Source organism: Schistocerca americana, chromosome 8, assembly GCF_021461395.2.
Source record: "Schistocerca americana isolate TAMUIC-IGC-003095 chromosome 8, iqSchAmer2.1, whole genome shotgun sequence".
Taxonomy (NCBI): domain Eukaryota; kingdom Metazoa; phylum Arthropoda; class Insecta; order Orthoptera; family Acrididae; genus Schistocerca; species Schistocerca americana.
In genome coordinates, this window is record NC_060126.1 from 46,405,318 (window position 1) to 46,420,030 (window position 14,713).

The window sequence follows — 14,713 nt, forward strand, 5'->3', positions numbered from 1 at the left end:
GGATGAGATCCATAGGTTACTGGGTATTAGCGTGGGCACCACCCACACCACAATGCATCAACACTTGAACTTTCAAAAAATCAGTGCGCAGTGGATTTCCCACCAACTGACTGCCGAACAGTGCAATATTTTAATGGCACTGTCTTTGAATCATCTGCAACATTATCACAAGGAGGAATGTGGCTTTCTGTTGCATACAGTCACAGGTAATGAAACATGGTGTCACCATTTTGAACCGGAAAGCAAACATCAGAGCAAGCAGTGGAAACATGCGACTTCACCACCTCCAAAGAAATGAAAAGCCGTGCACTCCAGTTCTGGTAAGGCCATAATGTCTCTTTTTTTACTACAAGGGCCCATTGCTTGTCGTGTTCCTGGAACAGGGAACCACCATCCAACGCCCAGCGTTATCAAGCCACTTTACAGAACCTTAGACGAGCCATCAAGTCTAAACACCAAGACATGTTGTCCAATGGCGTTATTCTCCTCCATAATAATGACCGCCCACACACGACCAATGTGGTAAAGACGACATTGCAGCAGTTTTGGAGGGAAATGCTGGAACATCCATCGTACAGTCCCGACCTTTCACCGTGTGACTTTCATGTGTTTGGACGTCTAGAACAAGCTATTCGCGGACACTGATTCGCAGCAGACGACAAAATGTGTGACTGGGTATAGGCCTGGATCCGACAGCAGCCTACTAGCTTCTTCAAGGATAGAATCGACCATCTAGTGTTGCAACGGGATAAATGTGCCAACAATTTTGGCGACTATTTTTGAGTATGTGTACTGTGTATAACAACATTTTTGAGTTAATAAAATCGTTACCGTTACTTTACACTAGCGACCGGTTTTCATTTAAATGCCCCTTATATTTCCACTGTATATGGGCTGCCGAACTAGCTTCTCAACATTTTTTGGAAAACTGTGTTCAAAAGTGCTTCGCAAGACTGTCTGTCTGCACCCCATGTAATGAATCCATGGACGTCCCAGTCTATACTTGGGGTATGCTGCAGTCTCCCCCGCAACTAGTATTGTGGAATTTATTTTTTTTATTTACACGTCAAGTTCCGTAAGACCAAACTGAGGAGCAAATCTCCAAGGTCATGGAACACGTCGGTACATGAAATTACAACATAAAAGTAATAACAGATAAACATAAAATGTTTATAAACCCGATAGAAGTCAGTCCATAAGTTTAAGTAAACACAATCAACAATACAACAAGAATCAGCTTAATTTTTCAAGGAACTCCTCGACAGAATAGAAGGAGTGACCTGATTTGAAAGTGCATGGATTACTGCTAAGACTTTTGAATTAGAGCAGTAGCTTCTTGAAAATGGATGCAGCAGTATACTGCACACCTTTCTGCACAAGAAATAAGGAAATCCGATCCAAATGCAGATTTGATTTCTGCTGAGTATTAACTGAGTGAAAGCTGCTTATTCTTGGTAATAAGCCTATATTATTAACAAGAAATGACAGTAAGGAATATAAACACACACACACACACACACACACACACACACACACACACACGAACATGGGTCGACCAGAGGTTCGTGAACTTGCACCACTTATTGCCCAGACTGCCCGTTTCTAAGCCAAAAATACCCTTTTAGAATGGGAAGAGTTACCCCAAAATATAATACCATACAATATAAGCGAATGAAAATAAGCAAAGTAGACTAATTTTCGTGTCAAACAATCACTCACTTCGGATACCGTTCGAATAGTAAAAATGGCAGCATTAAGTCTTTGAACAAGATCCTGAATGTGGGCTTTCCACAACAGTTTACTATCTATCTGAACACCTAGAAATTTGAACTGATCAGTTTCACTAATCATACGCCCATTCTGGGAAATTGAAATGTCAGGTTTTGTTGAATTGTGTGACAGAAACTGTAAAAACTGAGTCTTACTGTGATTTAGCATTAGTTTATTTTCTACAAGCCATGAACTTAGGTCATGAACTGCACTATTTGAAACCAGTCCAATGTTGCACACAACATCCTTTACTACCAAGATAGTGTCATTGCAAACAGAAATATTTTAGTTACCTGTAAGGCAAAGGGGGCATATCATTTATATAAATAAAGAACAGAAGTGGCCCCAACACGGATCCCTGGAGCACCCCCACTTGACTGTGCCCCACTCAGACCCACATCACAGCCATTCTCAACATGACCTTTCACTGTCTGTTGCTAAAGTAAGAAGTGAATGAATTGTGAGCTACTCCCCATATTTCATAATGTTCCAACTTCTGGAGCAATATTTTGTGATCAACACAATCAAATGCCTTAGTTAAACCAAAAAATATGCGTAGCATTTGAAACCTTTTGTTTAACCCATCTAGTACCTCACAGAGAAAAGAGAATATAAAATTTTCAGTTGTTAAGCAACGTCTAAAGCCGAACTGTATATACGATAGCAAATTGTGTGATATAAAATGATCAATTATCCTTACATACACAGCCTTTTCAGTAACTTTAGCAAACACTGATGGGATAGAAATAGGTCTAAAATTGTCTACATTATCCCTTTCCACCCTTTTAATAAAGAAGCTTTACTACTAAGTACTTTAATAGTTCAGGAAACTGGCCATTCCCAAAGGGAAAATTACAAATATGGCTAAATACAGGGCTAAAATGTGCAGCTCAGTACTTCAATATTCTGTTAGGCATTCCATCATATCCATGAGAGTCCTCAGTCTTCAGTGATTTAATTATTGACTCAATCTCCCCCTTGTCTGTATCACAGAGGAGTATTTCAGACATCAATCTCGGAAAGGCATTTTCCAAGAAGGTTATATGATTCCCTGTATAAACTAAATTTTTATTTAATTCACCAGCAATGCTCAGAAAATGATTGTTAAATACTATACATATATCTGAGTTATCAGGAACAGAAATATTTTTACTATGAACTGACTTTATATTGTTGACCTTGTGCTGCTGACCACACACTTCCTAAACAACTGACCATACTGTTTTGATTTTATCCTGTGAATTAGCTATTCTATTTGCATACCATATACTCGTCACTTTCCTAATAACATTTTTAAGCACCTTAAAATACTGTTTGTGATAGGCTTTTCTAGCATGATTGAGAATACTTCTAACATTTTGATATAACTCCCACTTTGTTCTACATGACATCCTTATCCCACTAGTCAGCCACCCAGGCTGCCTATTACTGCTAGCACCCTGTTTAGAACGTTCTAATGGAAAGCAACTCTCAAAGAGCATGAGAAATGTGTTAACGAAAGTGTTATATTTATCATCTATGTTATCGACTGTTGCTGTTTCGAAGAGCGCGCTGCAGCGCGTTGTGTGAAGCAGTACCCTCTGTTTCTGGCGGTGGTGCCACTGTGGCAATTGCAGCTTTGGTGTCTCCATCTGGTGGGAAAGGGGAAAGATTGCCTATTCACGTGCATTTAAGGGGTGCTATGAGCTCGCCAGTTGGTCAGTCTGGGTGAGTCTGGAGTCAGTCTGGGGCCAGTCTCTCGTCCCCAGCTTGCTAGTCTGTCTCTCGTCCGAAATTGTGGGGCAGTTAGTGTCTGTCTGTAGTCCAGAGTGTTAGTATGTCTTTCGTTCGGATCAATCTTTAAAGCCGGATAAATGAGAGTCTTTCCACTCTGCCAGTAAGAGAACTCAGCGAGTGGTCGCCCGGTCGGGGCTTAGGTTCCTGCATCTGAGTCTGCGCGTTAGGTTGCCAGTCTGTTCGAGTTTGCTCAGGCAATGGTCATTGGCGGTTGGATCGATCGGTTGGTCAGTCGTGCACTGAGACACGAGATGACTTGTCTGCCTTGAGCATCGGCGCATGTGAGGTCACCACGTGAGTCCAGTGGGCCGCGACGTATAGCGAGGGGTAGTGGCTTCGTGGTCGACATGAGAGCAACAGGAGTCAACCCATGACATCAATCTGGTCGGTGCAAGCTGCGACGCCATGAGACAGGAGATCGACGCGCCTTTCTGCATCCGTTGAAGCGGCTGGCAGCAGACTGTTCGGGAGAGCGATTTGGTGGTGCTGCGCCAGGACTTCTCCAGAAATTGCAGTTTATTAGAAGTTAAGTGATTGGTGATATGTTGTTTCATTTACTTGTTAAATTCTACTTTTTTTCTTGGTGAGGTCACCAGCCGCTTTGTTTTGGGGTCGACCCACCATTCTTCTCCATTTACCCACCCATGGTAAAGTGGTTATTTATGAATTGGCTGGTCCGTTTTTCCCTTGTGGAGTAGGGGCAGGTTAGAGCACCTACAGTTCGGGTTGTTCGGTAATCTCCCTATCAATCTGCCGTATGTTAGTAGCTGCCTCTATCATGTTTGTCGGATTCGGTGTGTTAACGAATTCATTGCTTGGAGTGTAATGGCCTAATTCCTGAAATATTTTTTTATCTTGCCTATCATCTTGAGAGGCGGTATATGTGTACTGTAGAGCATGTTAACTCGTTTGACCAACCTTGTATAATTTTATACAAGATTACATTTCACGGGCTTTTATTTAAATGGTCATTTTAGTATATAAAGTTGCCACCCTTCTACTGTAAGACTTCTCTTAGAAGTTAAAATCAAGTTGCACCTTCGGTGGCAAGTTAATCTTTTATTAGTGTTTTGTAGCATTACCATCCCTCCTACGGGGTGCATAGTTTGCGTGCTTGTGTGAATTGTTAAAACTTTTAGCTTAAAGTAATCTAGTGTGTTGCAGATTTGCACCAGTGTAGTCTTTCTGAGGTTGTTGTGAGCGGTCGTGACTGCGGTCGTGTTAAAAGGGAGCGACCAGGTCCTCAGCCCGAAAGCTCATACACTCAAAAATTTGTTTCTTTCTGCCTCTGAATAAATTGTAACTTGATATTTAGAGGGTGCTTTCTGCTTATAATTTTAAATCTGTTTCTTTTTCTTTCTTTCTTTCTTTTTTTTTTAGGAATAAAATTTCCATTTGTTAAAAGCAATTTTATTATGATTTCATCAGTTACCCCCTGTCAACTACTTCCACACTCACATAGTGTGATTAAATGTGTTAATGTTCTTGAAGAATCGCTAGTAATTAAAATAAAATTTTAAGATTTTTTTTTCTTTTTTTTTAAGTAAATCACAGTTCATTGACACTATAAACATCCTGCCACTCTTGCTCCTTGACAAGGTTTAAAAAACTCTCCATTCCTGTTGGATTAACTTTCCTGCATAGTTTGTAATTATATGTGACATTTGTTTGAGTACAAAAGCTTTTTACTGTTAAAATTTGTGCATCATGGTCTGAAAGGCCATTCACCCTTTTACTAACAGAATGCCCATCTAGTAATAAAGAATGAATAAAAATATTTCCTATGGCTGTGCTACTGTTCCCCTGCATCCTACTTGGAAAAAACACAGTCTGCATCAGATCATATGAATCTGAGATGTACCAATATACTTTTTCTTGCACCATCATATACAAAATTTATATTGAAGTCACCACATATAACTAATCCCTAGTACTTACTACAAAGTGAATCAAGAACCCCCTCTAGCTTAAGCAGAAATGCTCTGAAGTCAGAGTTAAGGGACCTATAAACAACAAGAATTAGAAGTTTAGTCTCACTAAATTCCACTGCCCCTGCACAACATTTAAATATCTGTTCAGTGCAGTGCCGTGATATGTCTATGGACTCGAATGGAATACTGCTTTTTACGTACATGGCCACTCCCACACCTCACAAGGAACTCTTTGAAAAACAGCCAGCTAATCTGTATCCTGGTAAAGGAAGCCTCAGAATTGTCAAATTATTTAAGTGGTGCTTTGATACACCAATAATTTCAAAGTCAACATCTATAAGCAGTAAATCTAAATATCTGAGTATTTACATGCCACAGAGTGCAGACTTCCTTTGAATGACTCTAAAACTGTCACAGTGGAATTGGCTGGCCTGTAAAACCAACCAACAATTAATTTGGTTTCACCTAGGCCTATTAAATGTGACCAGACAACTTCAATGTCACCCTCAATTTCAACCCCAAGAGAGACAATATTTTCATCAACTGCAATGAACACTCCCCCTCCTATGGTGTCTATCTGTCCTTCCAATGAATGTTCCATGACTCGCTAAATATCTCAAAGCTTTCTGCTTCAGGTTTTAGCCAGCTCTCAGATCCAAGAATAATAAGGGCTTATGATTTTCCTGGAGAGCAATAAATTCACGAACTTTGTTAGAAATACCTCAACAATTTACTGATAAATATTTGATAGTCAAAATGTTTTTACTCTGAATGCTGTCTAATGTCCCTATCTGCGTATTGACTGGCAAGTGTTCATAGGAATATCTCAAACTACTTCCTAGCACTCCCTAACTACTCTGCTTCTTGAATAGCTAATTCCTTTGTGTAGCACACCCCTGACCTATCAAAGGAGGCCTATAATTCACCACCGGATAACACAGTCTAGAAATCTGCAGTCTATACCATCGCAGAGTAAACAAAGCCTTTGGTTGAGATCATCCGATCGGGCTCAAACCAAAGAATCCCAATAAATTCTGGGAACAATGCTGCAAAATGCAATCACTGCTCGCACCCCGCATGCTATGCTAGCAGCCTTCACTACCCCCTGCCAGCCGCCTGTATGAACTAAGGATGGCATCAGAACTCATGCGAAGGGCATTGTCAGTATCAATGTGAGCCACCACTTATAGGCTACTGCACCCTTCTTGCTCGATAGCCACAGGAAAGCCACCTCCGCATCTTGGATGAGGCCCCCTGACAGACATAACAAGAACATGTTAGCTTTCTTTCCAGCGCTGAACACTATCTTCATAAGTGGCTCCATAGTGAGCCTAATGTTGGAGCTCCCAATAAGTAGCAAGCCTCTGTTTATGAGTACCCCCTTGGTCCATGCTAAAGAACAGCCACCTGTTCACTCAATGGAGCAAATAGGCGAGGCCAGATGGCCAGTCTCCATATGGCCCTCTGCCTCAAGCAGCATAAGCACGTTACATCCTACCACTCACCCTGCTGAGAGGTTGGATCCTCCACATTCGGTACAGCAGGAGATGCCTTGGCAACAGAGCCTACGGGTGAAACAAGCGACACATGTATCTGATATGATGCCCGATTCTCAGTCACTGCTATGCTCTGAGACAGCAGCGTTACGGTGGCAGACTGTAGCCAGAACCTGGCAGACCTCTAGACAGAACCACATTTAAACTGTTCATGAACTGTGGTCAGCTCCTCCTGCATCCGCACACAGCATGGAAGACTAACTGAAGACGTAAACTGTAAAAGCTAATAGATAATAGGTATGCAACTTGGTACCCTCCTGATGCATCACCCATAAACGCTGATGCCTTAATGAGCTGTATAGTTGGTTGTTCGGAGGAAATGACAACTGAGCTGCAGACTTCTTGAATTTACATGTACAAAATGTAAGATTAAACCTCTTTTGACACCCGAGCACACGAAATTTAAGCATATAGACTACTAAGAAAACACACGAAAAGCTAGATATGTAACTTGCTGACCTGATTTGTCACAGGTGACAGCTGAGGCCGGACTGAATGTCTATCTAGCCTGAACCAAATGGTCAGTTGTCTTCAAAACAAACAAAGAAGCAACTACTGCACTACTGAGTGCCTCAATATACACTTGCAAAACATGAGATTAAACTCAAATACAAAAACACACATGAAATTTAAGGAATGTAAACTACTAAGAAAAAACAGCAAGAGCTAAACATATTACTTGCTGTCCTGGAGGTGTGTGACAAGTGACAACTGGAGGTACACCAGTGCAGTAACAGTCTTAATTAAAACTGTTCTCTACGGTCCTTTACTAAAAATCTCAGGAAACGCATTTTAGTAGTACTTCAAATTCCCGAAAGTTGACTTTTTTATGTTCTTGTACACACTGCTTCAAAATTATTGAAAATGGAGAAATGAAATTTCACACACTGGTTTAAAACATACTTAACTAAGAAGCAGAGCATTCTTATGTCTTAAATTTGAAAACAGGGGATTTTTTTCAAAAAGAAAAACTATGAGTTAATTATGGAAATTATTGACATCTACATCTACATCTATGTGATTACTCTGCCATTCGTGCCTCGTAGAGGGTTCAATGAACCACCTTCAAGCTGTCTCTCTACTGTTCCACTCTCGAACGGCATGCGGGAAAAATGAGCACTTAAATTTTTCTGTGCGAGCCCCGATTTCTCTTATTTTATGATAATGATCATTTCTCCCTACGTAGGTGGGTGCCAACAGAATGTTTTTGCAATTGGAGGAGAGAACTGGTGATTGAAATTTCATGAGACGATCCCGTCGCAAAGAAAAACGCCTTTGTCTTAATGATTGCCATTCCAATTCATGTACCATGTCTGTGACACTATCTCCCCTATTTCATGATAATATAAAACGAGCTGCCCTTCTTTGTACTTTTTCAATGTCATCCGTCAGTCCCACCTGATGCGGATGCCATACCGCACAGCAATACTCTAGAACAGGGCGGACAAGCGTGGTGTAAGCAGTCACTTTAGTAGACCTGTTGCACCTTCTAAGTGTTCTGCCAATGAATCACAGTCTTTGGTTTGCTCTACCCACAATATTATCTATGTGATCGTTCCAATTTAGGTTATTTGTAATTGTAATCCCTAAGTATTTAGTTGAATTTACAGCCTTCAGATTTGTGTGATTTATCGCGTAATCGAATTTTGGCTGATTTCTTCTAGTACTCATGTGAATAACTTCACACTTTTCCTCATTCAGGGTCAATTGCCACTTTTCGCACCATACAGATATCTTATCTAAATCATTTTGCAAGTCGTTTTGATCATCTGATGACTTTACAAGACTGTAAATGAGCATCATCTGCAAACAATATAAGACGGCTACTCAGATTGTCTCCTATGCCGTTAATATAGATCAGGAACAATAGAGGGCCTAAACACTTCCTTGGGGAAAGCCAGATATTACTTCTATTTACTCAATGACTTTCTGTCTATTACTATGAACTGTGACCTTTCTGACAGGAAATCATGAATCCAGTCGCACAACTGAGGTGATACTCCGTAGGCACACAGTTTGGTTAGAAGACGCTTGTGAGGAATGATGTCGAAAGCCTTCTGGAAATCTGTCGATAGCACTTATTACTTCATGGGTATAAAGAACTAGTTGTGTTTCACAAGAACAATATTTTCTGAAACTGTGCTGACTATGTGTCAATAAATTGTTTTCTTCAAAGTACTTCATAATGTTCGAGTACAGTATACATTCCAAAACCCTACTGCAAATCGACATTAGTGATATAGGCCTGTAACTCAGCAGATTACTCCTACTTCCCTTTTTGGGTATTGGTGCGACTTGAGCAATTTTCCAGTCTTTAGGTATGGATATTTCTGTGAGCAAGTGGCTATATATAATTGCTGAATATGGAGCTATTTTATCAGCATACTCTGAGAGGAATCTGACTGGTTTACAATCTGGACCAGAGGCCTTGTCTTTATTAAGTGATTTAAGCTGCTTTCTTACACCGAGAATATCTACTTCTATGTTTCTCATCTTGGCAGTTGTTCTTGATTGGAATTCAGGAATTTTTATTTCATCTTCTTTGGTGAAGTAGTTTTGGAAAACCGTGCTTTAGTGGCACTATCATCAGTGACTTCACCGTTGTTATCATGCAGTGAAGGTATTGATTGCGTCTTGCCACTGGTGTGCTTTATGTATGACCAGAATCTCTTTGGGCTTTCTGCCACATTTCGAGACAGAATTTCGCTGTGGAAATTATTAAAAGCATCTCGCATTGAAGTACGCGCTATATTTTGAACTTCTGTAAAACTTTGCCAATCTTGGGGAACAATCCAATTAATAATTTATTCCGATTGCCAGGTATAACCTCTACCCATACTATTTCACACAAACTATCTACTTCAATTTCGCTACAAGGCAATCTACTTCTGACAGCAATAAATATTCCACCACCAACTGTATTTAATCTATCCTTTCTGAACACTGTTAGATCGTTTCAAAAAATTTCAGCTGAACTTATTTCCAGATTTAGCCAGCTCTCTGCACCTACAACTATTTGAGCTTCAGTGCTTTCTATTAGGGCTTGGAGCTCTGGTCTTTCCCAACACAGCTATGACAATTTAAAACTACAATACCAATTGTTTCTACCTGCCCACTTTTAGACGGATGTCCCTTCTGTGGTTCCCTGAGACCCCTCTAACCTAAAAAACCACCCAGTCCCTTCTACACAGCCCCGCTGCATGTGTAGCCGCCTACTGTGTGTAGTGGGCTCCTGACCTACTAAGCGGAACCCGGAAACCCACCACCTGATGGTGCAAGTCAACGAATCGGCAGCCTACATGGTCACAGAACCGCCTGAGCCTCTGATTCAGACCCTCCACTTGGCTCGGCACCAAAGGACCACAGTTGGTTCTATCGACAATTCTGCAGATGGTGAGCTCTGCCTTAATCTCGGAAGCAAGACTGGCAGTCTTTACCATTTCTGCTAGCCGCCTGAAACCAGACAGAATCTGCTCCAATCCAAAGAGACACACATCACTGGTACTAACATGAGCCACCACCTGCAGTTGGCTGCACCCTGTACTCTTCATGGCATCCGGAAGCACCCTTTCCACATCCGGAATGACTCCCCAGGGAATGCACACGGAGTGCACACTGGCTTCTTTCCCCTCCTTGGCAGCCACGTTCCTAAGGGGCCCCATTATGCGCCTAACGTTGGAGCTCCTAACTACCAGCAAACCCACCCTCTGTGAATGCCCAGACCTTGCGGGCCGAGAAGCTTCCTCTGGAACAGGGTGGACAACTGCATCCGGCTCAGAGACATCATCAGCCACAGATAACGCCCGAAACCTGTTCGTCAAATGAACCGGGGAGGCCCTATGATCAGCCCCTCGGAAAGTTTTTCGCTGCCTGCCAGACTTTGGAATGATCTCCCACTCGACCACGGGTGAGGGGTCAACCCCAGTGCAGGCAGTACCCGGGGCGGTCACAGCAGTGGACCGATCGGAGGACACATGGGATGTGCTCGACGTCCCTCGCATCCTCATGTTCTATCCCCCACGGTAACGCCACTTGGCAGCAGCCTCAAGCCGTGTGACGGAAGCCAAAGCAGTCTGGAGCTGTGAGAGAAGGGTCGCCAACTCAGCTTGCATCTGTACACAACAATCACAGTTCCTATCCATTACTGCAGTCGCTCCTGCTTGAAGCTCGTAAAAATACGTAACAAGCGAACAGTGTACAACTATAATTAAAAAATTTGTGAAATGTATGGCAGCAACATCTTTTTGAAGGGTTGGTTTAAAGATAATACTACCAAGAGTGTTCAGAAAAAAATCAAACTTCTGTATTTATTTTAAAGATGTGTGTACCTGCACTCTGTACATATAAGTAACGTGATTTCCGTCATTTCGAACACAAAATACATTGCTGACATTCATTGTCAACAACTCAGATGCCTCGCAACACAATCCAAGAACAATGACCACAACGTATGCGTGAAGTGATGCTACTCCACGATGATGCCAACCTGAATTCTGCTAGCCTGGAAAAAAAAAAAACAACCTATACAAGAGATGAGTTAGGAAGTCATTCTCACACCCACATTATTCACCTGGATCTTGTGTCCTCGGATTTTCACATTTTCTACACTCTATCAAACAACCTGCAAGGAACTTTCTTTCTGGATGAAAATGAACTCCAAACATAGCTCAAAGAATCCTTTGCCTCAAAGCCACATGATTTATACAGTTGTAGAATCAAAAAATCTATCCCAGTGCGGGTGGACTGTTGTAAACGGCAATCTCTGGTATGTGTCCATTGTGTTTATAAAACTTACAGAAAAATGCTACGAACTTATTCGTCAAGCCAATAAATATATTTATATACACTGATCAGTCAGAACATTATGGCCACTGGCACACTATCAATATAAACCCATCCAGACAATAGCAGCATCACCTGGAGGAATGACTGCTACTTAGACACACACACGGTGTATGTAGTATGACTGCCAGTGCTGTCCACATGTAGAACGGGGAAGGCACGCTATCCATCAGACTTTGACTGAGGGCAGATTGTGATGGCCCGGAGGCTTGGCACGAGCATTCTGCAAACTATACAACTTGTCAGGTGTTCAAGGAGTGCTGCGGTGAGGGTCTCCAACACGTGGTGAAATCAAAGTGAAACCACGTCCAGATCTAGTGGGATTGGGCAGTCACCCCAGATGTTGAACAGACTGGTAAAACAGGACAGGCAGAAAACTGTGGCACAACTAACATCTGACTTTAATGCTCAGCAGAGTACAAGTCTATCTGAACACATAATGCACCGATCACGCCTAACAATGGGTTTTCACAGCCAACAACCCACACATGTGCCAATGTTAACACTACGACATTGGCAACTATGACTGAAATGGGTGCGTGACGTTGTACGGTCTGACAAATCCCGATACCTTCTTCATTGTGCCGATGGGAAAGAGCGAATCTGTCATCTTACAGCCGAACAGTTCCTCGACATCTGTACTGCAGGATGGAAACAAGCTGGCGGTGGTTCCATAATGCTCTGGTGAACATTCATGTGAGCATTCATGGTTTTAGTGGAGCTTGTTCAAGGCACTATGACTGCCACAGAGTATCGTACATTGGTTGTGGGTCACGTAAATCCCTTCATGACGATCATGTCTCCCGATGGCAGTGGCATTTTTCAAGAAGATAACGCACCTTGTCACAAGGCCAGGAGAGTGATGGAGTGATTTGAGGAACACAGTGTCAAGTTCCAAGTGGTGTGCTGACCCCCCCAACTCGCCAGATCTGAACTCAAAACAAACACATTTGAGATATGACTGAATGTGTCGTCAGAGCTCACGGTCCCCCGTCCCTGTGTGCAGATGTGAGACCAATTCCCTCCAGCAACCTACCAAGGTCTAATTGCTTTCATGCCACAATGCATCACCGCTGTTATCTGCGCCAAAGGTGGACATAGCAGAAGGTTGGTTAGAGTATAGAGTAAAAATCTGAAGTAAATCAGTCAAGAACTTTCCAACATATTTGTCCTTTGCAAAGCACTAAAAAAAGAAGGGAAAAAAGACATATCATGAAAGATTTATTCAAATGGAACAGAAACCTGTAGACGTGCTGTACACAGACAGATAAACAAATCATTACAATTTCCAAAAAACTGGATGGTTCATTGATGAGAAAGAGCTCCACAAACCATGCAAGTCAGTAACATGCTGTTCCACCTCCACTCCTTATGTAAGCAGTTATATGGTTTGGCATTGATTGTCAGAGTTGTTGTATGTCCTCTTGAGGGATATCATGATGAATTCTATCCAACTGGCATGGTAGATCATCAAAATCCTGAGGTGGTTGGAGGGCCCTGCCCATAATGCTCCAAACATTCTGAACTGCGGAGAGATCTGGCTACCTTGCTGGCCAAGGTGGGGTTTGTCAAGTAAAAAGACAAGCAGTAGAAACTCTCATTGTGTGTGGACAACAGCGGTGGGATACCAGCCTGATAGTCAACAACCATACGGCCCAACAATCAGGATTGATGGTCTGGAGTGCCATTTCATTTCATATCAGGATCACTTTGGTTGTCATCTGCTGCACCCTCACAGCACAGCAAGACGTCGATAATATTCTATACAGCGTTTTGTTACCCTTCACGGCACGTTGTCCTAGGCTAAGAATTCAGCAAGATACTGGCTGTCTACACATGGTGAGAGTTTCTATTGCTTGCCTTCATGCTGGGTAAACCCTATCATGGCCAGCAAGGTAGCTGGATATCTTCCTACTGAGAAAGTTTGGAGCATTATGGGCAGGCTCTCCAATAGTCTTGGTATCTTGACAATGTAACATACAAGTTGGACAGAATTTGGCACGATATCCCTCAGGAGGACATCCAACACTCTACCAATCAATGCCAAACCAAATAACTGTTTGCACAAGGGCCAGAGTTGGACCAATGTGTTCCTGACTTGCTCAGTTTGTGAAGCTATCTTTCACTTGAATAAATCAACCAATTTGCCTGACACTGTGGTCATTAGTTTGTCTGTAAATGTACATCAAATCCTGCAGTCTCTGTTCGAATCAGTTAACTCCTTTGTGATGCTTTTTTGTTTTGAGTATGTAGAGGGTGACCTAAGAGTCATGGGTTGGTGTTACAGCAGTTATTTGAAATTTCATTTTTGCAGTGTGTAGCTGCAGTCAGACCAAACAAATACTGCCCATCACATGTTTCAAGCAAAGTCCAGTATCAATGAAAGGCATTGGCTTGTTTCCCATTACAAACAAAACTATTTTTAAAGTGGAATTTTATGGACCTGCACCGATTGCTATTGCTATGCAGCAGTGCTGGTAAGTCACTGCTGGAGTATTGGTTATTGTTCATGTTTTACTGTCTCCATTAATAAATTTCGATAAAAGAAATATGCACTGCACTAATCTGGGGTTGCTCTATCGGACAGGCACATAAAATTCTGCTTTAAAAATAATTTTGTTTATAAGGGAAACAAACTGACACTGTCCGCTGACATTGGACATCACATGAAAGATGTTGTGAGTGGTATTTGTTTGTGCTGACTCCAGCTACACATTGCAGAAACAAGGTAGCAAATATCTGCAAAAATATCACACAAAAAGTGCCCAATTACTCTAACAAGGGACCCCAGAGTGTGTCTGTACTGTATTTGAACTTGCAGCAGGATATTGGTAAGTT

General features: G+C 41.9%; 1 protein-coding gene across 5 annotated transcripts in view; it reads right to left on the reverse strand.

Moving 5' to 3' along the window:
• Nucleotides 1-14,713, reverse strand: part of LOC124544884 (microspherule protein 1) — a 164,671-nt gene that overhangs the window by 55,874 nt on the left and 94,084 nt on the right. The gene's annotated exons all lie outside the window — the stretch shown is intronic.